Source organism: Myotis lucifugus, unplaced genomic scaffold (assembly GCF_000147115.1).
Source record: "Myotis lucifugus unplaced genomic scaffold, Myoluc2.0 scaffold_135, whole genome shotgun sequence".
Lineage (NCBI taxonomy): Eukaryota > Metazoa > Chordata > Mammalia > Chiroptera > Vespertilionidae > Myotis > Myotis lucifugus.
In genome coordinates this window covers 2,164,146-2,189,775 of record NW_005871183.1, presented here as the reverse complement: position 1 = coordinate 2,189,775, position 25,630 = coordinate 2,164,146, and positions in this window count along the sequence as shown.

Sequence of the window (25,630 nt, the reverse complement as noted above, 5' to 3'; positions counted from 1 at the left end):
CTTTGGTTGATCTCTTCCCCTTACCCCCACCCTCCCTTACCTTTCCTCTGAGATTTGATGTTCTGGTCGATGATTCTCTGTCTCTGCATCTGTTTTTGTTCATCAGTTTATGTTGTTCATTATATTCCGTTGAACTGACAATTAAGTGTCTATCTTGCTCCAACAATTAAAAAAAAAAACACACCCTTTCCAAATAGAAATTTTCTCTTGCTCCAAATATTCCAGTTTTCCTGTTTTTATTTATTTCTATCGTTAAAAAAGTAGATTTTCTAAATTGCCAATATGTTTTCCTAAGCATTTCTGTCAGTTCTGCAGATCCATTTGCCTCTTTTGTTAGTATACTGTATACGTTTAGCATTTCCAGGTACACTTATTTAACCCTTTATTCTTATAGAATGACTCTATTATCTGATACAATAGATTTTTTCAGCTTTATTGCAATATAATTGACATATAACAATGTGTAAGTTCAGGGTGCACAACACTTGAAAATTAGCACAATAGGTTTGGTTAACACTTCTATCACTTTATATAATGTATCTATTTTTTTCTGGTAAAAATATTTAAGATCTACTCTCTTCAAAACTTGCAAGTATTTAATATGGTTTTGTTAAGTATTATTAAGTCACCATAAGGCCTAGAACCATAAATTCCTGGAAAGGAAAAAAGCTGTGTGACATTGGTTTGGGCAACAAGTTATGTGATGTTTTTTGACCAAAAGCACAGGGAACAAAAGCAGAAATAAGTGGAACTATACCAAACTAAACAGTTTTTGCTCAACAAAAGAAACAACAAAATGAAAAGGTAACTTATGGGATGGAGCAAATATTTACAAAAATCTACCTAAGAAAGGGCTAATATTCAAATATAACTCAATAGCAAGCAAACAAACAAAGAAAAAAATCTCCAAACAATCTAATGTAAAAATTGGCAGAGGACCTGAATAGATACTTTTCCAAAGATAACCAATAGCCAACAGGTGTATGAAAAGATGCTCGATATCACTAATCATGTGGGAAATGCAAATCAAAAACAGAATGAGATATCACCTCACATGGCTATCAAAATGGCTAGCATCAAGAAGACAAGAGATAACAAGTCTTTGTTAGGATATGGAATAAAGAGACTCCTTGTGTACTGTTGATCAAATATAAGTTGGTGAGACCCACTATTGAAAACAGTATGGAGTTTCCTCAATTAAAAATTAAAAATTAAAAATAGAACTACCATATAATCCAGCAATCACTTCCAGGTATATACCCAAAGAAAGTGAAATCAGAATCTTAAAGATATATCTGCACTCTGATGTCCATTGCAGTGATACTCACAATAGCCAATATATAAAAGCAAAACAAATCCATTCCTAAGTGTCCACCTACAGGTGAAGGAATAAAGAAGGAAATCTTGCCATTTGTAACAACATAGATGGACCTTAAGAGCATAATAATAAGTGAAATAAGTCAGAGAAAGACAAATATTATATAATCTCATTTAAATGTGGAATCTAAAAATGTTGAACTTATAGAAACAGAGAGTAGAACTGTTGTTGCCAGTGGTTATCGGTTAGTGAAAATGGAGAGATGTTGGTCAAAGGGTACAAACTTCCAATTGTAACATAAAAATTTCTGGGGTTCTGATATACAGCACAGTGACTACAATAGGCTTTCATGTACTTTTTCTATTCATTGAGCTTCCTTTTCAATCCTGAAACTCACTTAAGTGTAGAAATGGCACCATATCCTTAAAGAAATTTTCTTTCCCACCTGTTCTTAATGATATACAAATTTAGAACCCTGATATTTTCCATCCTGACTCCTGATACTTCATAAAAATTAAATTTTCACATATTCCAAACATCTATATGCACACAGTTAAACTACTCTGGGCTAAAGCGATAATCGTTCCTGTATTATTTTATTTGCTTATTCATTTATTCTGTAATCATTGTTTTGGAAGTCTAATAGATACCAGGAGCTGTGGCGGGTCCTCGGGACACAAAGACAGGGAAATATAGTGTCAGCTCTCAAGGAGCTCAGTGTCGTGGGAAGACCCCTGTCCTATAATTCAATAGGTATTTATTGAGCACCTAATTATGAGGTGCCAGCTACTGTTCCAGGTGCTTGGGTACAATGGTTTATAAGAGAGGCAAATATTCCTGTCCTTGTGGGACTTATATTTTAGTAGTGAAAGGGGTAGAGAAGTGAGAAACAACAAGTTGATAACATATTACATGGTAAAAAGCGCTTTGAAAAATTAAAGTGCGTCAAATGGGATTAGAATGTGGGGCAAAAGAGACTAAGTATACAGTATTAAATAGGCCAGTCAGGGAGTCCACATTGAGAAGGTAAGACTTGTACAAAGTCCTGAAGGAAGTGAGGGCATTAGCCAAGTAGACATCTGAAGAAAGAGACCTCTAAGAGGAGCCAAATTTTAGAATAAAGTTATGGACCAGACCAAACCCTCTCTTGCTGCGAGTTTCAGTGCAAGAGGCCAGTGTGAACAGATTAGTGTAGACAAAGGAAAGAGAAGCAGGAGATAAAGTCAGTGCGAAAAGGGGCAGATAACGTAGATTATTTTAAGGACTTTGGCTTTTTATTATCAGAGAGGTCTTTGGAGCAAAAGAGGAATACACCATGATTTAAGCTCCAAAAGCATCAATCTGGATGTGCATGCAAAATACAATGAAACTTGCAAAGGAAGATGCATATAGCATTCTGTCTTGATTGTTATAATGAAACTAGAGGCCCAGTGCGTGAAAATTCATGCAAGAGTAGGCCTTCCTTCCCCTGGAAGCTGGCACTGACTTCCCTCTGGCACCCGGGACCTGGGCTGGTTTCCCCCGGGCCGCCCACAGGCACCCGGGACCCGCTGGCTTCCCTCTGGCCCTGGCTTCCTCAGGAAGGATGTCCTGAAGACGTCTGGTCTAATGAGCATATTACCCTTTTATTATTATAGACAAGGCAGAGAGGTAACTCAAGGCCAGGGACACTATGTCTATCCCTGTGTCTTTACAGAGGTTAAAGAAGCCCATGTGCTTCTCCTCTTATCACTTGACACCTTGATAATGTCTTTCAAAAAAATGTTTTTTTTCCTGTGCAGTCTGTGATGGCAGGACCTTGTCTATCTCTCTCTCCACAGTGACCTGAGTGCCTTGCATGTTCTCTGTCACGTATAAATTAGCTTTTGATGATGGTGTAGAACAGGAGTTATTCAGAATTTGAGCAGTGGCCTCACAGACAGTGGAAAAGGCATGTAGCTGAGCTCTGCAGGGCACTCAAGTTCCCCTGGCTATGCAGTGATAACACTGGCTTAAAGGTCTTTTTTTTTTTCAATTATAAGTATAATACAGTCTTCTCTTTCTAGTCAATTAAAATTTAGACTTAAATGTCTTTCTTTCCATAAGTTGCTTATGAATTAGGGCTGTATGTCCTGTGTGTTTCCTCGTTCTTCTTAGGCTATTACTTCCTGAGAGAACTTAACTGCTCCCTCCTCAAACACCCCTGTATGCCGATGCCTCAAATCTGCCTCTAACTCCCACTCTATCCTGAGATCCAGGCCCATAGATACAACCAAATCTAAAAATTGTCGCTTAACTTTTCCAGATCTTTAAAACTTGAACTTCCCCCCTGATCCCTTTGGTTCTACCTAATTTCATTAATGGCACTAAGAACCACCTTATTTATTAAGCAAATAACCTGGTTATTAGCTGGATTTTTTCCCTCCTATTTGCTCTGCCCTTTCAATCACCAAATCCTGTGTATTTTAGCTCTAGATGGCTGGCAAATTTGTCACTTCTTCCTGCCTCCTTTACCAACTTCCTTCACTATACCATCAACTCAGGCCAAGATTATTTTAATAGCATAGCATTTTTGCCTACAATTTCAACTTCCTCCACATTTCCTCCAGTTGATCTTTACAAAATACTAGAGGCCCGGTGCACGAAATTTATGCACAAGGGGTGGGGGGAGAGGGCAGGCGGGGAGGTCCCTCAGCCTGACCTGCACCCTCTCCAATTCGGGAGCCCTCAAGGGATGTGCTACTGACTGCTTGGGCCCACTCCCTGTGGTTCTCTGCTCTCTGCGGGGCCTGCCTGCTCCACACCATGGGGTTGGGCAAGCAGGCCCTGCTGGGTGCTGCCTTCAGCCCCGCTTGCCTGCTCCCAGGTCGCCGCCTCTACCACCCAGCAGGCTCTGCTGGGTGCTGCCTGCTGGCTCCGCTTGCCTGCTCGCGGGTCACCGTCACCACCGCCCAGCAGGCCCTGCTGGGTGCTGCCTGGGATCCCTGATTGCCTGCTTGCGGGTCACCGCCGCCACCTCCAAGCAGGCCCTGCTGGTGCTGCCTGTGGCCCCCCTTGCCTGCTGGGCTCATGTTGCCGGGGTGATGCAGCCAGCTTCCTGACCAGCCACTATGGGCGCGCCATCTTTGTCTCGGACTGATGATTAATTTGCATATTACTCTTTTATTAGATAGGATAAGTTTGATTTTGGCATTCCCTGAAGAAATACATTCTTTGGCTTCCTGGATGAGAATTTCTTTCTTTTTTAAAAAAAATATATTTTATTGATTTTTTACAGAGAAGAAGGGAGAGAAATAGAGAGTCAGAAACATCGATGAGAGAGAAACATCGATCAGCTGCCTCCTGCACATCTCCTCCTGGGGATGTGCCCGCAGCCCAGGTACATGCCCTTGACCGGAATCGAACCTGGGATCTTTCAGTCCGCAGCTGACGCTTTATCCACTGAGCCAAACCGGTTTCGAAGAGAATTTCTTAATTGATTACACAATATATATTTTCTCCTTTTTCAATTGCATTCAGGAAATACAATTGTATTCAGAATAGCTCCTTAAAGGGTATAGACTCAGAAAGGAGGTTTGATGCATTTAGCCATTCCTCTTTTTTGTGGCTGGGATATGGCTGTAATGTTGGAACTTCATCAGGCATTTTAAACTATGAGACTATGAGAATAGAAACTATACACTAAGGAAGGCACAGGGGCTAAAAAAAGAAGGCAGCTGAATCCCTGATGTCACACCAAGCTAGATTCAATTATCTAAACACAGCTGGGAACCCTAAGGCTTACCAGCCATCTGAGAGGCCATGTTGAAGGCATTCACTCTGCGTATCCCAACTGCTATAGTTCCCAGGTGGGAGGAAGGTCTAGTAACTGTAACAGCATTTTCTTTCCAGAGGTTCCACATGTGCACCCAGCACTATACATCTTAGGTAGATGGCAAGCATTAGGTTGTCTGCCCCTATGACCATGCTAACTTTCACCCTGAGAGCAATTATAAAAGACTTTCCAGTGTTAAAGTAAACACTACTGGGAGATTACACAGCCTTATAGAAGACAGATTCCCAGGGGCATAACTCATTAATTATGTGCACCTAGAAGGTATTTATTCCTACCATGGGAGTCATTCAACTAGAAAAGGAGGTATGAAATATGCCTGGACGTTAGTAGGCTGAGTCCTGAATGGAGTCTTGACTGTCTGGCTGTCCACTAATTTGTATTTCTCAACTGTCCCTCTTGCTTTGTAGACTCCACTACTCCAATGTCTTTTGTTGAGCCCTGTTATCCTGCCCATCTTTTAGGTCTCTAAACTCTGTTCTCCTCTCATCACATCTTTTTTCTCTTCCTTCTTTTCTGTCTCTTCCTGTAGCTTTACCACCTACATCCAGCTTGTATTTCTATCTATATTTTTATATTAAACATCTTTTCTCAAAACTGCCAGATACTTTGCATAAAAATCTCATTTAATTCTCACAATAATCCTATAAAGTAATTATTTATCCATATTTTACAGATGGTAAAACTGAGACCTGATGAGTTTCTATAACAAAGTGATAACCCTAATTTTGAATCCATGGGTTAAATACTAGTCCTTTTTCCACTTCCCTACTTGCATGTGTGTGTGTGGCGGGTGGGGGGGGTGGGGGAGGAGTAAATTAGGATTATTCTTGCTTAAGATCCAAAATGAGCATGACATCTCTTATAGAAGAGTTTGTGTTTCTGTTCTTGGATACAAGAGGCTCTATGAGAGACACCCAGAATGGACTTCCTTTGTACATTTTATGTTTTTTAGAATGCCCATTTCTTCCTTATAAACCTATAACTCCTACTTATACTTTCATCCTTTTTTTTTTCTCTTCCCTAATCTCGTAACTGTTACCTAAGTAGAGTAACCTTCGTGTATTTCTCATCTTATAATATTTTATATGGAATTTATATGTTTCTCCTACTAGATTTTGAGTTCACTAAGAATGTGGATCTATTCATAATGTAATCCTGATTTAAAGCCTAGACACTTACATTTTATTAAATAAATCATGCAACCATGTTTTTGGATTGTGGTTTTGGGAAATGTGTTAGCCATATTTTTGTTTATGTGATATTAAGCAAAGCTGTTATTTTTCTATATATATGTTCACTGATAATAATGTTTATGCTAAACATTATGTTAAAACTCTCTACATTTTGTAAGGTATTATAAGTCTAAATGTACCTATAATGATTTTCCCTTTCTTTCCCCATATGTTTTGTTATGAACTAAAAACAGCAGACATTGAGCCAAGTTAGGATCTATCTCGAAAAAATGGACTGGGTTCAGAGAGCTCCACTCCCCGATTTGATCCTGGGCTTCTGGCTTCATAGAAGCTAATGCAGAGATTTCAATTAATGTTACCTAAGATCATGAGGCCATTCTAAGTGTAATAGGATTTGGGAAAGTAGAGTATTTTTTCTGGGCTTAAAGCCAATTATTACTAGAGAGAAACAAACAAAACAAAACAAGACAAAAAGGATCTATAATAAATTCATTAATTCTCTTGTTAACTTTCTTAGTTGCTTTTACTTGAGTGTGAATAATTTCTTTTAAAATATTCCCATGATCCCAACACTAAAAAGGTCATGGACACATTTCCCCCCACGTGCCGCCCCCCCCATTCCTCTCAAGAAATTCAGTGATATTATTTCCAGGTGGTTCTTTCTGCTCTGGAGTCCTTTTTTTTTTAATGATAGGACTAGAGCAAACATAATCATGGGCTCTTGACACTCAAGGCTTGAATTTTATCCATTGCATCTTCAATGTTATTTATCCAGAGTATTTTTAACTTAGTCTTCCCAAACACACTACTTTAACAAATATTCTTTCAGATGTGACAGGTATTAAGATCACACTGGGGAATTCTCTGGATCTTTCTATTATACTCCCCAAGCTAACAAATTTTGAAAGCTTCTACCCACACATGTTTCTGCTATGGTAACTTCTATACTAATAATAAAATACAAGAATTTGTATTTCAAAACACTACACTGGAACTAGAAAAATAAAATGGTCATTTAAATATATTTATTAGAATATTAAATATAAAATATATATAAATAGAATTTAGAAGACATTAAGGAAACAACTCAACCTTTTTTTGGAAAAAAAATAAATTTTCTCAAGTTTTTGTAAGATAATATTGACTCTAAGAGTTGTTAACCATTTATGTATTTTTGTCTTTAAGGATTTGAATCTATTAATACTATCCTTGAAATGACTGAATACTTAATATAAATGTTATATTTTTAAATAGCAGTTTATTCTGAAAGTATTATGGCTAAAAACACACAGTGTTGATTTACAAATATGAATTAAGTGCCTACTAAAATTTCAAAAAAATTAAAAAAATGCAATAGCTATCATAAATTGTTTTCTAAGAACAGATGTAAAAGTCAGCTCCTATATTTTTCCTTGTGTTTTATAGAGAAACCCATAGTATCACAACAACCTTCTGCATGTTACTCTGGATACTACTGTGGCCCTAAATGTAATTTCCACAAGGGCCAGGATTTTTGTCTGTTGTATTCACTGTTGTAATCTAACAAGTTTAGAAATAGTACTTGACACATGGTAGGTATTCAAACAATATTTGTTGAAAGAATAAATAACCATTTCTTGACTATCAGGTCAATAGACATAAAAGTTTGAAATATCGACTCCTTAATTCAACATGATCTCTATTGCTTTCTATTAACTATAACCTCCCCCCCCACACCCCACCCCCTCCCCAGGAGATAGAAAGTACCTCATTTTAATTCAAAGGAAAGGACAAACGAAGAGACAGTTGACAGGGATTTCTTTTCTGGAGACAAAACAATGAGATTGAGACATATTTACAAGATAAAATCGGTTAATTCTGTTGTATTTTGGGATTAAGATTGTTGTTTTCCTGTATCCCTTTTTCTTTTCCCTACACAAGAAGCAAAACAACAGAGTAGAAAACATCGTAGTAAGTATTCAAGTGCTCTTCTGGAATGGCTCTGAGGGCAGAGGTTGAAAATCCAATCTAAAAAGCAAACCTTTAGCCCATTGCTCTCCTACTTCTCTTCTTGCCTCAGTGTTTTCTCCTCCATAAACCATTCCCTACCACCCTCACACCCACCACAATGGATCTAGACTGCATTTAATTCTGTACTCTTGGGGCTACCTTTTAATTTTTTACAATATGTTTTTATTGATTTTTAGAGCAAGAGGAAGTGAGAAGGAGAAAGAGAGAGACATTGATTTGAAAGTAAAACATCAATTGGCTGCATCCTACAAGCCCCTTACCGAGGATTGAGCCCACGACCCTGGCATATGTCCTGACTGGGAATCCAACCGATGACCTCTCGGTGCGTGGGATGATGCTCAACCGACGGAGCCACGCTGGCAGGACCAGGGATAACTTTTAGTTTTTAAGCTGTAAAATTGGTTTTAAGATTTAATCCTTTCACATGCCAGAAATCCCCCAACTGGTAAGTCTAAAAATCTTGGAGGAATTTTTTAAACAGCTCTTAATTTAGATGAGAAGACTTAGAATGTCAGTAATTGGGGTGCAAGAAAAGTTCTGAAACTTAATTGATGTTTAGATCCTTTATAGGTGACTTCCACTGACACTATTGAAGAGGTATAAACGGGCTACCTAGATATCAAGTAACGGGTTCCATTTTCTTTTAACAATGAAACAGAATCCTACAAAATCTGCTGTTTCCCCTGCAGTTTGAAATCTGACCAAGTGTCACACAATCATTGTTTCTTTACTCTGACAAGAAGTAAAACACGCTGAGGAATCCTGTTTTGTCGCTATCTGACAAAACAATTATGAGAGTAATAATTTCATAGGGGCAGTGCATGTGCAAGCTTTTTAAAACTCTGTCGTGCTCTATACATGTTAGTTGTTTTCATTCCCTATAATTGAATTCGTCATGATTTATCATTTTCAGGGCCGGGTGAAAAGTCTTTATTTAACTCATGCTTCCTTCTGCATTGGCTCAGAAAGGATATCTCATGGACATTAACTGGGACAGCTTTCCGGAAAGCTTTCTCTTCTTTGCAATGTCTTTGTGGAAGATTTCTTAAGGTTACATAGCTAGTTTCAGAATGTGGTATTCTAGTCGGTAAATGAATTATTTGTGAAGGAAGGTCACTGTGCGATGTATTATTAAAAACACTAAAGATGGTGCAGTTTGCTGACTTTTTTCCGGAAATAGTGATTCCTGAATATTTTAATATTAATTGAACCTGGAGTTTGTAATGGAAAGAGTTCAGAAGCTGGGAGAAAAGCATTGGAGTTTAATGAGAAAGTGCTAGAAGGCATGCTCATTAGTGCTCATTGGAACTTTAACCCACAAGAGTACAAGCGCCTGTTCCCTGTGTCAATACTAATTCACATAGCTATGCCTTGACTTACAAAAGGACATAAACACAGAATCCTCTCCCTAGTCATTCTGGTTTCACTTGTTTTCTCTGTGTCTGTGTTCTAAAAAGCAGTCACTTAGTATTTCAGTATATGCATTCACATTTCTAGAGGTAAAAATCAGTGTATGGTTTATGAGCAGATGAGATTTTTCCATCCAGTCCCTCAGTCCCCACTTATCCATTTCTTTTACTGCAAATATCTTCTCCTTAAGCAGTTGCTAATGAGAGATGATCCCCCATCAGGAAATAATACAGGCAGAGTGGAAGAAACCCTGCTCTATGTGAGCCTCTCCAGTGAACATCTGTTTAAACACCTTGGCTCAGGGAATCTATGCTGCTTAATCTACAGCAGAATGAATATCAGTTTATGTGATGAGCAGAAGCCCTAAACTAAATTTCTATAGAGAAAGTGATGTTTACCTACATAGCAGTAATGTCTACATAGCAGTCACACTCCAGGTATATGTATTAATATAGTTATATCATCTCATTTTGTCTCCTTTGTCCTAACTTTGAGAATCCACACACATACATGCCCTTGATTTTTTTCTAGAATAGTTCCATAAAAATATTCCTTCTCCCCCTGAAATTATCCTAAAATGTTAACTTTGCATAGTGATAGAAATCAGAGTAAACAGGGGAGCAAACCAAGGCTTTTGTCCAATATGGGAGAATTTCCCCTCAAATATAAACTGTCAAGGGTGTATTGTATTGAATACTAATTTCACCTTACAGGTCTGTAAAGGTGACATCACTTTCCCATGTGTGTTGAAAAGCAAGCTATGACTTTGCGTTAACTTCTATCTATGTTTGCATGTATAGACTATGTTCTGCAGCTATTGCCATGGTGCACTGAGGCTGCTGGGACAGAAGATCACAGGCTGGGTGACTTAAAAACAATAAAAAAAATTCTCACAGTTCTGGAGACCAAGAAGTTCAAGATTTAGATGCTGGCAGATTTGGTGTCTTTTACTATGTCCTCAAACGGCAAAAGGGGCAAGAGAGCCCTCTGAGGTCTCCTTTACAAGGGCACCGATCCCATTCATGATGGTATTACCATGCAAAAACCTTTATTTTCTTTAATCTTGCCTTTTCTGTTTATTTATTTTTTCCTTTGACTCAAACTGGCCTCTCCAAGTAGTCTGACTCACCCACCTCCCTCTCCCTTGCTTAACAATTAAGTCCTCAGGACATTGAGTTTCTGGTCAGCATCCAATAATCTTAGGAACAAGGTCTCCAGTCTATTGACTACAGTGACAGAGTTTTCAATCAAACTAAGGATAACATTTTAGCCTCAGGTGTATTTTAGCTCTGGACCCAGGAAAGCAGAACCATCCTACTGAACAAATCCTTGCAGAATCAGACAGAAAAACTCCATGGCTAACATCAGGACCAGATGCAATGGTCAATGAACCCTACCCCAGCACCTGCCAGTCAGTAGAGATCACAATCCTAACTGCATTAGTCGCTGTGATTCAGGATTTTTTCTCTCTATATAATCCATCCCCTGGAAGTCATTGGGGAGCCAGGTCTTTGAGCATCAGCTCGCCTGTGAGTGAGCATGGTGCCATCTCCTCAATTCATAAATCCTTCCTTTCTTGGTTGCAAACTCCTGTGTGTGTCTTATTGGGCTTTGAAGTGCACAGGCAAATGGACTCATTCAGTCTGGTAACAATGACCCCGCCTTCTAACATCATTACATTGGGGATTAGGTTTCAACATATGAATTTGAGGGAGACACAAACATTCATTCTAATAGCAGCTATTAAAAAGATACGTTTCTAGGTGAAATGTAGGCAATCACTACTTGCTCAATGATGTCATCAAGAAACCAGTCCCCTCTCCTCCTGTTCTGCCATCTTTACCGTGGCAGCTGGACCTCCAGACATCATGCAGAAGGGCCAGGCATAAAAGAAGCAGCTAAAGCAGCTATGTTTCATTAGCCAGGATTGGGATACATGACCATCAGTGAAGCAGTAAAATTGAACTTCAGCTTTTACAACCTCTAATGGTACATGTAGGCAGACTTCTACCTCCTGCATGTCACAATGCCTTGTTCTCTTTGATATTTTAGAGGCACTATTACTCTAGAAAGCAGACATTTGTCATTTAGTAGAAGCTTCAGTGAATGTTGAAAAATATAATACTGAAAAATAACACATATTATAATTTCACTTACATTCATAGTTTCTGAAAATAAAATATGTTTGAGGGACTAAAAGAAAAGAAATGATCCTGTAAATGTCAAGAGTGTTTATTACAGAGCATCTGTGTACAATCTGGGGTCCCCTATCACTAATGACTGACAGAGCAGAAGGGCCATTTTGTGCTCTTCCCCAGTAAAGTTCTAACTGAAGTCTAGAAACACTGAAGTACATGCAAGCCAACCAGAGTTTTATATTCATAAGAACCGGAGAACAAGACTCATTAATGTACTTACAAGATCTAAAAAGAAGCCAATGATGTGTCTCTTATTACCCCACTAGGAAATCCATTTGCTTTCTTTATTCAAGAGCTCAATTGCCAAAACCTTTTCTGTCCATGCCTGAATGCTAGTTTCTCAGTAGTGATAAAAAATAACACTTGGAAACATTTTCCTAAAATATTAAACCTGCCAGTTGTTATTGTCCGAAGCTTTAGACATTTCTTTGCTTCTGTGTTACTTTCTAGTACAGTATATTTTCATAGTGGACTATGTCTGAGAAGACCAATAAAAACTAAAAACAAAGATTTTTGGAGTGAGATTAAACTTCAAGATAATTTTTTTAAAGCTTTCCTGTTTGTTTTTAGGCAGTCAAGATTATACTATACTTGGTTTAAGGAAGTTATACTAAATCCAGCATGACTTAAATAAGCGGTTTATGTGAGAGAAGTTCAAAATAGTGATGAGAGGAAGTGGCAGTACTCACTCCAGGCGGTCAGATCAGCAAAGAGCTAGCTATTGGGTGTCCAGGCAGGGCTTATAGAGGCAGAGATTTTGCAAATCCTCTTTAGAGGCAGAGATTTTGCAAATCCTCTTTAAAGAAGGATCTGGCACTCTATGTTGCATAAATCATAAAATATTGAATGTATAGAAGGAAGGAAGGAAAGAAGGATGTATAGAAGGAAGGAAGGAAGGAAGGAAGGAAGGAAGGAAGGAAGGAAGGAAGGAAGGAAGGAAGAAAGGAAGGAAGGAAGGAAGGAAGAATATAGGTAAACTCCAACCAGCAATAGAGTTTAAGAGCAAATACTCATTCCAATTACCAAGAGCAAGCCATTGCTGAAAGTTCATGTAACTGGAGTGCAACAATAAGATGGACCTAGTTCATCCAACTCTTCATTTGTTTTTAGCCAAGGGCTTTTTAAGAGTCCTATTCAGAAGTGTGATAAAGAGGCATATTCCTTCTTCTAATTCAGGGTACCAGTTCTAATAAATAAATTTCTGTCTTGTTCCTGGGTTCCTACCTAGAAACAGAAAACCAAGAAACTAGTCCAATTTCCAATGCAAAAAGAATGTGCAAGAACCATTTTATCTGAAAGAGGAACCAATGATATTAGATGATGATATAAAGGCAAGTAACTATTGGAAAGCCAAACTGATTCTGCTGATGAGGCCAAATTTCATGGAGAACTGGGCCAGAAGGTGGGAGTTGGCTATGGCAACAAGCAGAAATACTCAGATATACATTCAGTCCAAATCGAGATTATCAGTACAGTTGATTTGACTCAGTCAACTGAATAATTTTTAAATACTTTTTTGGTCAAATTGTTCAATGCACAAAGTTTTAAAATTCAAGAAGTTTCATAGATTTGTAACAGGAACAAAAAATAGCCCTTTGCCTTGCCACTTCTGATTCTTGCTTCATTGAGCCAGCTGTTTTAAATATTTCTTGTAGTAGTCACCTCTATGTTTCTAAAAGGAATGCTTATTTTTTATTCTGCGAGATTGCAATTGTAGTTTTAGATATTATCTATTGACTTACTACTAGAGAAGATGAGGATGTAGGTTACCATACCTCACCAGCACTTCCCACCACATGCATTTGCCTTGTCCCCGCCCTCCCAGTACAATTAATTAGTACATTAAATTTATTATCCCATGCATATATTATCTCTATGTAATTATTGTTCTCAATTGAGCCCTTTAGTATATAAAAATTTCATTTTCTTTCTTATGCAACTTTTTTATTTTTGCTGAACTTAAGGATTGCCTAATTTTTCATTTGTTTAGTTTTCTGAACCCCTATCATGAATTCACTTTCCTACTCAGAAGTGTAAAGCTTCTTCCCTAAATAGTATGTATTTTTTTAAGCTTTAATTTTCATTTTAGTTTCACTCCTGGGCATCTCACTTTATTGGAGCCTTCTGTCAAATAAGCCCGGGTTTCCTCTGAGCCCTTCACCATCACCTCCAGAATTCCCTTCACCTCCCTCCTGGGTAAATTCTCTAGTGTTCTTAAATCCATGCCTCCTTCTTCCTTCATTACCTCATCTATTTTGGTGCAATGTATCTTTCAATAAGCTATTGAGAAAAACTGGATAATAGGTATATACTTTTAGACCTTGCATTGCTGCAAATTTCTTTCTATCATCCTTAATTGATAGGATGGCTGGATATAGAAGTCTAATTTAAAAATTAATTTCCCTTAGAATTGTTAAGGCATTAATAAATTGCCTTCTGATTTCCAGGGTTGCTTTTCTGAAGTATAATACAGTTCAGATGCTTGCTATTTTGTGAGACCTGTTTCTCAGGAAGCCTTTGTGATTCTTTATTTGAACTTGGTGTTTTGAAATTTCATTGTGACGTGCCTTGGCGAGGATTTTTCTTCATCCCTTGATATATTCGTTTGCTACAGCTGTCATAACAAAACACCACAGACTGTGTGGCTGAAACAATAGAGATTTATTTTCTCACAATTCTGGAGGCCAACACCAAGGTGTTAACAGGTTTGTTTTCTTCTGAGACCTCTCCCCACCTTCTCAATGTGGTCTCACATGGTCATTTATCTATGCAAGTGTGCACCTGGTGTCTCTTTGTGTGTCCAAATTTCCTCTACTTATAAGGACACCAATTAGATTGAATTAGGGCCAACACTAATGACCTCATTTTAACTTAATCACCTTAAAAAAACATTTTCTGAGGTATAGTGGGTTAGAGCTACCACATATGCATTTTGGTGGGGGGAGGTACACAATTTAGTCCATGACACTTGAAGTCCTTTGATTCAAAGACATCTACTTGAATATTTTTATGTAGTTTATGCTCCATCAATTTTTCTGTTTGTTTTTTTTGTTTGTTTGTTTTGGGTTTCTTACTATATGGATATTGACTTTTTAAAATGATCTTCTAACTGTCTAAAATTTTATGTCCAATTTCCCTTTCTTTGTATTCTTATTTTTTTTTAAGTACAGTTCTTCTGCTTTATTTTTTCATATATGTTTGAATTTCATGTTTATAGTTTTACTTTTTAAAGAGCTGGGTTTTTTTTCTGTACATTCTATTTTTGTAAACTTGTCTTCTTACTTCATTAGTTTATTTCACTTATTCCTGAAATCCAGTAAATATTAGGTTTTTAAAAATGTCCCCTGTTCTTTTCATTGGGTTAAGAATTGGGAGGGGTATCTTGGCTAAAGAGGTCTTCACTAATTAAGAAAACAATACCATTTACATCACAAATAATAACACATCTAGGAATATATTTAACCAAGGTGGTAAAACATCTGTACTTGGAAAATTATAAGACACTAAAGAAAGAAATTGAAAAAGATACAAATAAATGGAAGCATATGCCATGCTCATGGATAGGACTAATTAACATCATTAAAATGTCCATACTACTCAAAGAAATCTATAGACTTAATGCAATTCTTATGAAAATACCAATGGTGGATTTCACAGAACTAGAGCATGTAATCCTAAAATGTATATGGTTCCACAAAAGACCCCAAATGTCCAAAGAAATCTTGAGAAAGAACAAAGTCGGAGGTTATCACTCTACCTGATTTTCAACTATATTACAAGGCTATTGCAATCAAAACTGCATTGTACTGGCATAAAAGCAGATATATAGATCAATAAAAGAGAATAGACAGCCCCCAAATAATTCCATGCCTATATCAAAGGAGGTAAGAAAATGAATTTGGGTAAATACAGTCTTTTTAATAAATGTTATTGGGATAACTGGACAGATACATGGGGAAAAAAACAGTCCACTTTCTTACACCATATACAAAAATATAGTTAAAATGGATTAAAGCAGTGGCTCTCAACCTTCTGGCCCTTTAAATACAGTTCCTCATGTTGTGACCCAACCATAAAATTATTTTTGTTGCTACTTCATAACTGTAATGTTGCTACTGTTATGAATTGTGATGTAAATATCTGATATGGAGGATGGTCTTAGGCAACCCCTGTGAAAGCGTCATTCAACTGCCAAATGGGTCGCAACCCACAGGTTGAGAACCACTGGATTAAAGACTTAAATGTAAGACACAAAGCCCTAAATGTCCTAGAAGAATATATGTAAAATCTTTGACATAAATTTTAGTAATATTTTAAATATATCTCCTTGGGCAAGGGAAACAAGAAGAAATAAATAAACAAATGGGGTACATCAAACTAAAAAGGGTTTGCACAGCAAAGAAAATCATTGACAAAACAAAACAAAAAATTCCTACTGAATGGAAGAAGATATTCACCAATGATACATCCTAATGGGGGTTAATATCCACAATTTTAAAGAACTCATATAATTTAACAACACACCCCCACCAACAATCTAACCCTACCTGGTTTGGCTCAGCGGATAGAGGATTATCCTGTGAACAGCAGGGTCCCGGGTTTGATTCCAGTCAATGGCATATACCTCAGTTGTAGGGGGCATATACCAGAGGCAACCAATAGATGTGTCTCTCTCTCCCCCTCCCTCCCACTCTCTCTAAGTCCCACCACCACCACCACCACCAGCCAAGTCATGTTCCTGGAGCAAAAAGGTGACAGATTCTACTAGTCTGTTTGTAACTCTGTTCTGCCAACAATTTTGGTCAAGAGGATACAACAAGGACTACTTTTCAGAAGGCTCCCCAAGATGGGACAAAGATAGTACAGAACTGTCCTAAAGGGTGCTGGGTTGGGGGTGGGGTTTCTAAATAAGCAAGTATACGAGATGCTGTCTTGGCAGTAACTACAGCACACAAAGTATGCTTAGAGGAAATGGATAATTGCACTTCCTTCTTAAATTGGGAAATGTTTAGCATAACTCCTTAGGGGAATGTTTGTCTTCACCATAAGATCCTCATCCTATACTCTCTGAAACCTATATAAATTATTTTTCCAGAAGCACAGGGTCTCATTTTTCTCCTCATTTTCTCAACTGAATTAAATTGCCATAATTACACTGAAACTAGTCTAGTATTTCAACCAGAAGCAGAGTGAGATTAAAACTCTTGGACACTAAAACCTTAACTACATATTTATCTCTGACAGTAAACCCTTGGCAGACCCAAACTTCTGCACCTGTCTAACTCAGAGGTTTCATATGCACAAAATCATCCGATGTTCCCCTAGTTTGAGATTCAATTGACGTGTGGATACATATGAGGCAGAGTTATAGATTCAAAGGTTTCCAGTTAGGAATAAACCTTAGGAAACTTGTAGTCTATGATTTTAATTTTACAGAAAAAAATAAGTTTTAGCAACTACTTCAGAAAAATCCCTATCAATGTTTACATAAATAAATTATTACATAATTTACAGGGTATGGTAAATATAGGTTTACAGCTTTTCATATGGAAAATAATATAATAATCTTAAATAATAAAAGGCTAATATGCAAATTGACTGAACGGCAGAATGACCAGTCGCTATGATGCACACTGACCATCAGGGAGCAGACGCTTAACGTAGGAGCCAGGCTCATGGCTGGCGAGCGCAGCAGCGGGAGCAGCAGCACTAAGAATGTCCGGGAGTGGGCCTAAGCCATCAGTCGGACATCCCCTGAGGGCTCCCAGCCTGCGAGAGGGCCCAGCCCAGGGTGAAGAACCCACCCCCCCCCCCTGAGTGCACGAATCTTGTGCACCGGGCCTCTAGTTAATCCTATATAATAAAAGCCCAGTGACAAAAACAGCAGAACGACCAGAGAACAGAACAACTGTGGCCCCTTGCCCCGGCTGGCCCTGCCCCCCCACCAGGGACCCCCACCCCGATCCAGGGCCCCCATCAGGGCAGGCCAGCCAGCCCCCACCCATGCACTGGTCCTCTATTCCTATATAATAAAAAGGGTAACATGCAAATTGACCCTAACGGTGGAACAACCAGAACGACAACTTGACCAGTCACTATGAGGAGTACTGACCACCTCTTGGTCCCTTTTCCTGGCCGGTGGGCTCTAATCATCCAATGGTGAACGGGGAACTGGGGGTGGGTGGTGGGTGGCACCAGGCCAAGGACCCCGCCCCTCCAGTCACCACATACACAGAGGGCAACACGCAGTGGGGGCAGGGACGGTGAGCGGGCAGGTCCCATACCCCAGCCATCAGTCTCCAATCACCCAACGGTGAACAGGGAACAGGGGGTGGGTGGCGGCAGGAGGTGGGGATGGCTGTGGGCAGCCAGGGAAAATGGCCCTGAGCACAGGCTAGGCCTAGGGACCATACCTGCGCATGAATTTCATACCCGTGCATGAATTTCATGTGCTGAGCCTCTAGTAATAATATAAAAGAAACTCTGTTTCGTATACTCACAACTGTAAATATACTTTTGCCCATTCCTGTGTTGTAGCCTATGCACATTTGTTTAAATATGTAAAATATTTAACTGCAAATATTTGCTATTTCTCAGTCAATCTTTGATAATGATATAATGGATCTATTAAGTTGATAGTATCTTATGAAATTATTCTTGAAATTCAATAGTGAATTTTCTATTGCATTTATTTGAAAAATACACAGAAACTAACATAAGAAAGCAGGAGGGATTGTCCTTGATTCTATTTTAGTGCTTTAAATACTGTACTATGTAATTGTATATATTTTGGAACATGATCAAATTATATAATTATGACTTGATATATTTAGTTAATCTATAGGGTCTTTTAGACTATTGCATATAGCATTTAAAATCTATATATATGAAAGCCTAAGCGACCGAACAACTGAACGAGTGGTTGACCGGTTGCATGATGAGCACTGACCACGAGGGGTAGATGCTCAATGCAGGAACTGCCCCCTAGTAGTCAGTGCGCAGGTTGGTTCCCCATGGCCAGCCAACTTCCCGTGGTCGGCTGGTCAACCTCCCGTGGTCCCTCCCCCCGGCCGGCCAGCCAACCAGCCGCAGTTGCTCCCCCAGGATGGCTGCCTCCCCCTCCGCAATTGGTCCTGATCACCAGCCAGGCCAAGGGGCCTCACTCATGCACACATTTGTGCACCAGGCCTCTAGTTATAAAATAAGATTAAAAATTTAGCATATCAAATTCTGAGGCCAAAATTAATTTTAAAAATTGCTGAATTCAAATGTTAAAAATGGTATCTTTAAAGTGTAAAACAGTAACTATGCCTTCTATGTAACATATTAATTTAAAAAATTAGTAGTGTATGACATTTTCACGAGTTAAATGGAATATAACTTCAGGAATTTCTTGGCTGGGAAGCAAATTGAGTCTTGCAAATCCTAATTTGATGACTGTCTCCCTAGTCTAGATGATACCTTTTATTTCTATTAGAGCTTTTGAATTCCTGTTGACATTTAGTTCATTGTCTTATAAAGTTTAGAAATACTTTTTGTGGACAACACTTTGTTAATTCCCAAAGCTTAAATGTGCTCAGTTTGATCAATGAACAAAATATGGCATTCTCTTGGTCAAAACTGTAATTTTTTGAAATTTGTTCTTCCAAATATACACCTCATCAAAATGTTTGTACTGCTTTTGTAACTTCTTTTTTTTAAAACCATTCCCCTATCCTTACTTGAAACATTTCTTTATACCTAAGGAATATTCCCACAATACCAGAGCATCTGCAGATCCTGGTGGGTAAAATACCAGAACATTTGTAAATGCTGGTGGGAAAAGGCTAGTGGATAAAATCTCAAGAAAATTACTATGATTATGGTATACTCAGGAGATAAGTTTTATTCTAAAAAAATAAAATATTCAATTCCCTATTTTCCTAAAACCCTTTAAACTTGAGTTAGAATATTTTGTAGAATGTTAGAATAAACTATACTTTCTTCTAATTATTGTCATTTTTGTTTGCACTGAAAATTGCTTTGATTTACACATTTCAAAATTTTGCTTGACTAGTAAAAGTTTTTATCTGAATTATTCTTATTTAAAGAACAGAGTAAAAATCAGTGAACAAATAATTAAAATGTGTATTTTTGCATTCACACATTTTTACCTTTTTTCTTAATGAAAGGAAACATATTGCAAAATTAAGAAACAGAATAGTATCCAAGTGTTCAGGGTACTGTATGAAGAATTCCTTATGCATGCAGAAATAAAATGTTCCTCAGCAATATCAAGAGAGAGCAGGAGGGAGGGAGAAAGGAGGACCTATTGGTTGAATATACTAAAGAGCACTTAAGTTAAAAAAATGTTGAGATAAAAATGTAAATCTGTTGCAGAGAGAATGTGTTCACTATAATGATTTTGTTTAAAATTTTCTCTCCTAACTAGTGAATGAGAATCAAAACAATAATAATCCTATATAATAAAAGGCTAATATGCAAATTGTCCCCTTGCCTGGGAGTTCAACTGGGAGTTTGACCAGGGAACAGAGCTGGCCCACCAACCACCTGTGGCCCCTCTCCCAGCTGACCCCGCCCCCAATTGGTCCCCCCCACCATGATCGGGGACCTGTGGCCCCTCTCCCAGCTGACCCCGCCCCCAATTGGTCCCCCCCACCATGATCGGGGGCAGGGCTGGCTGGCCAGAACCCACCCATGCACGAATTCGTGTAGCGGGCCTCTAGTTAAGTATAAAGACACTTTATAAGGGTTAACAATAAAGGTTTAGCAATGAAGTCAAGTAAATGCAGGAAGAGACAGAGGATCCTGAGATTTAGAAGGCCAAGTTCTACACTTTTATTAATATAAGTAGCTTGTTTGAAATTCTTTTCTTTTTGTAAGCCTGCCAGAGGATATGTCTACTGAATCTTGATTATGGAGATTTTATTTATATGGTAACTATTAAAAATCAATGACATGGAGCAACCTACTTTTTAATATACTTTTGCCTTTGGTTGAATTTTGCTCTACATGGAGATGGATGGTGATTGACTTACTAGCTTAACTTTGCTTAGGAATGCTGCTCCCATTTGTAAAACTTAAGTCAGTCTCCACTTACTTTTCCTGTCCTCACATTCTCAGGATTTTACAATAACAATATATCTTGGTATAGTCATGGTGGTTTTTTTTTAGAACTGGGGAAAAAAATATTCTCAGTCAAATACCCCATCAGTCAAATCTTTCCTAACTTAGCTCCATATTTCTGTACTTAAAGAGCCATCAATGGACATACATCATCTCAAATCTCCTTTCTACTGTGGCTGGAACAGAATAATGTGGGCAAGCATATGTTTGAAACTGGTATTTAAATTTTTTTTTCTGAAGTAGAAATATTCAGGCTTCCATGTATCTTGAATTGTCTTATGCCCCATGAGTATTTTTGTAACCATAGCAATGCTTTTAAGATTATTACTTTAAACTAACATTAAAAAATAACACTTTATATACTTATCTATATCCTCAGTTTTTCTCTGCTCTTTCCCTAGGCTGCCCTTTCTCTACGATAGCCAAAATGGTTATGAGCTAGAGGAATAAAAAATATTGAGATGTGGACAGTTAATTAGCTTTAGCACCCTACTGAACCTCCTTATGTGAGAGCCATAATGTAAATATAAGCCTGCTTCCAACCACTCTCTCATTTGAGAGCAATCATAACGAGTACCATCTGCCAAAGGGAAGCAAGAAGGTTGCTTGGAGCAGTTGGCTAGTACAATGAGCTGCAACTTGCATCATTGTGTTGTAGTTTTTGTTTCAAGAAAGTATGTTTGATTTGATAATGAGCACTTATGTTTTCTTTTAAATATTATTTACATGGGAGTTAAACATCAAATAAACAACAGGCATTGATGTTAAGAAATTCAGAGCTGATTTCCTTTGCATTCTTCTTTCATGTAGCAGAGGTTTGTACTCTTGTTCTTATTTGCCTTCAAATTGTTTGCATATGTTGTAATTAAATTTTTGAAGTTTACTGATTACCTATGTGTGCAGAACACAGTATCATCTTTAATCAATATGTGCTGTACAGATAAGTAATATGTATATAAATGCTGTCAGGCACCCTTGGTGTATACTAAAATTACTGAACATATTTTTCTATTATTAAGGATCTTTTTGTCTAGGTTTACAGGCAGGATATATAAATAATAATGAGGAGAGCTAATATTTTTTACATGAATTATAATTCAAGTAGGGTAACTCATTTAGATACATTGTTTTTTGTTTTTTTTTTTTGTTTTGTAATGACACAATAATACTTAATTGCAAATCAAGACATAATATAATGCAATGATCATGTATGGTTCCAAAACAGGTTCTGCTATTCTTGAGAGAATGAAAAGTGTAATGTTGACCAGAGTAGTGATAAAGACATCAAAGAAGGGGCTACATAAGATTATTACTGATAGACAGGTAGGAATAAATTATTAAGATATAAAAATAGGGAAGCCTGATGAAGATTCATTAAGCAAGAGAAGATTATAAATTTTCTTTAAGATGGCCTGTTTCAGATGGTACCAGTTAATAAAGGTAGAAAAAAATGTTCAGTTGAAGAGGTAGAACTAAAACTCAAGTGCCAATTTGGATAATGAGTAATCAGTCACCATGAATCTGTGCTAATTATGATCTGACAGAAGAGTTATGTTGGCTTAAAGTTAAGGCCATGTTTGGAGTGGGCATATAGGGTGGGGTCCTCTGGGTATCATATTGTACCAACCAGAGCAGTTCAGGACAGTCTATTTTATTTGTTTATAATTTGGGGTAAAATTCCCATTGAAAAAAGTATTTTATATTTGGAAAAATTATTTGGAGTAATATTGAGAGTTGGAGAATTCTAACAAAGTGTGGAAAAAGGCTAAAGCAGAAAGAAGCATTCACAAAGCAGAAGGAGAAATAGAAGACAATATAATTGGTGTGAATTACACATAATTAAGAAAAGGAGAATTTTGAAAAGGGGAGTGGTGACTGTTGAAGGATGATGACCTTGCCAGTCTAAGGTGTCTAAGAGAGGTGGGCTGGACTTAGTGATTAGTTGCCCACTATTAATCTCTGAGATTACCTTTTCTGAAAAGAGTATGAACAGAAGTTCAATTGAGGTAAGCTAAGAATAAAATAAAGGAGGAAATGAAGGATGATAGATTTGAAAACTTTTGTCAGTAAAAATGAAGAAATAAAAGGGTAATCAGAAAGATCAGTGGAATCAACTAAATCAGTAACTAACAAATAGTGGTTATTGCTCAAACATTGAATATAAGGCTTCTGTCAGATTAACACTGCCTAGTAGAACATTACGCAACTAGAGGCCTGGTGCATGAATTCGTGCATGTGTGGGGCCAATTAGGCCTGGCCGGCCAGGGGAAGGGGATGTGGGAGGTTGGCTGGCTGGCCCCACCCCCAATTGGGGTCGGGGGGCAATAGGGATTGGGGCTGGCCAGGGGGAGGGGCCTGGAGCATTTGGCAGCCAGCCCTGCCCCCTGGTTGAACTCTGGTCAAACTCCTGGTAGAGGGCATGGCCTGAAGTCCCCTGTCAAGCCCCACCAGGCGGGGGGTGCAGCCTCAGGTCCCCTGCCCTGGTCCAGCGCTACACAGCTTCAGGTCCCTGCTGATTGCTCATTAAGGCTCATTATGGGAACTCAGCCTTTGCTGTGGGCACAGCCATCTTGTGTTACGGAATCCCTGACTCCACTGTGGGCACAGACATCTTGACCGTTACAGCGTGATGGTCAATTTGCATATCCCTTCTTTATTAGATAGGATGATTGGAATGTTCTATGTGTGCACTGACCAATACAGCAGCCACTAGCTCTGTGTGCTTACTGAGCACTTGAAATGTGGTTAGTGCAACTAAAAGTAAATTTTTTAATTTAATTTTTAAATTTTAATTAACTTAACTTTAAATTATATAGCCACATGTAGCAGATATAGCTATTGCTTACATAAATAGTAGAATGGAGTATTATCTTTTGAAATTGAAGTATGATCAATATACAATATAATTCATAAATTTTAAGTAATTTGATGAATTTTGAGAATTGAACACTCCCATAAAACTACCACCCAAAGGAAGATATAAAATTTTCTGACAATCCAAAATGTTTCTTCATGTCCCTTTTAAGTCAACTCCCCTCCCACTTCTTATAGTGGCCACTTTCTGATTTTTCATATAAATGGACTCTTCAGTATTTTCTATATTCCTTCTGGCTTCTTTCATGTAGCAAAGTATTTGATATTTATGTATGTGTCAATGTAATTATATGAATAGACTATAATGTCTTTATTCATTTTCCTACTGATAGACACTTTGTGTTGTTTCTAGTTTGGGGCTATAATATCTACTGTTTATAACCTAAAGGAGGAATGCCAGCCATGACCATTTCTGCTGCCAGTTGTAGGATACTCCTAATGACCTGGCTTATGGAATTGACATATCTGTTTAAGGGAGGATTTAGTCTCAGAGGCAACTTAATGTAGGACATAGTGTTAGTAATCAGAAAACAGTTTGGTCTTGGGAAAAAAACTGGAAAAAATGGCCATTTTTATCTCTTTTATTGTTTTATCCTTTTCCTCTTTCTCTCTCTGCCCTGTTTGTGCCCCCATTTAATTCTCAGTTTTCTATGTGGCATCTTCCTAATGGGTATTCTAACTGAGACTCGCTCTTCAGCTTATCCAAGATCATCTTAGGAAACAACAACCACCCCTGTACCACTGCGGAGATTCCCAACCCGGGCCAGGGGTTAACTATATCAGCATTTCCTTTTGCCTCACTACTGTTTTCCCCATTCCCGTCTCCCCGCAGAGACACCACAGGGAGGAGGAGACTGTGTCACTGCATTCCTGAGGCTGTTGTCAGAAGGAACATCAAGGAGAAGTAAAGGTAAAGTAGTCTAAAGGGGCGAAATACAGGAGAGTAATTGCCACGTTTCAAATACACTGAACTCGATCTCTGCCGTTCCTTAGGTCTGCCACACATGATATGTGGCTTTTATTCTACTGGGAATTGCCTTAAACTGAAGAAACAGAAAATAGTATAGATTTGTTTTGATTCTTAGGAAGAATTGGCCTCCTGGTGGCAATGGCCAGGCTTTTCTTCTCAAAGTACTGGATAGAGGTTTCCTGAAGGGGAAATAGCCCCTCCCACCAAAGCTGAGAAGAAGGGCAGCATGTTAAAGAACCTGAGCAGACAACACAGAGTTCCTGAAATGTGAAAGATGTATGTAAAGGTAATGTGGATAGCCAGAGAAATGAGATTAGAAAGAAAGAATGAGAGATAAAGTGAGAATGGGTGAGTTTGAAGAAAATCAGGTAAGAGGAAATAAAAAGGCATGGCAGAAAAGAGGAGGGAGGAAGAGAGAAGAAGAGGGAGGGAAAGTGGGGAGGGCGGAGGGAAAAAGAGAGAGAGAGAGAGAGAGAGAGAGAGAGAGAGAGAGAGAGAGAAGCAGCTGAAAGCAGAAGACAAACCAGAGTTGCTGACTCTAGAAAGCCAGATCTGTTTATGTTTATGGCAGTAACATTGGGAAAAGGTGATAGTTGCAGTGGAAATCTGTTTGTCCCTGCTGTGTGCCCTATCACATTAACTACACAAAGAATCCATCAAGATCAAAGGTGTGAAGTAAATAGCTTGAGATGCAGAGCTGGCATCTCAGGCTAGCAA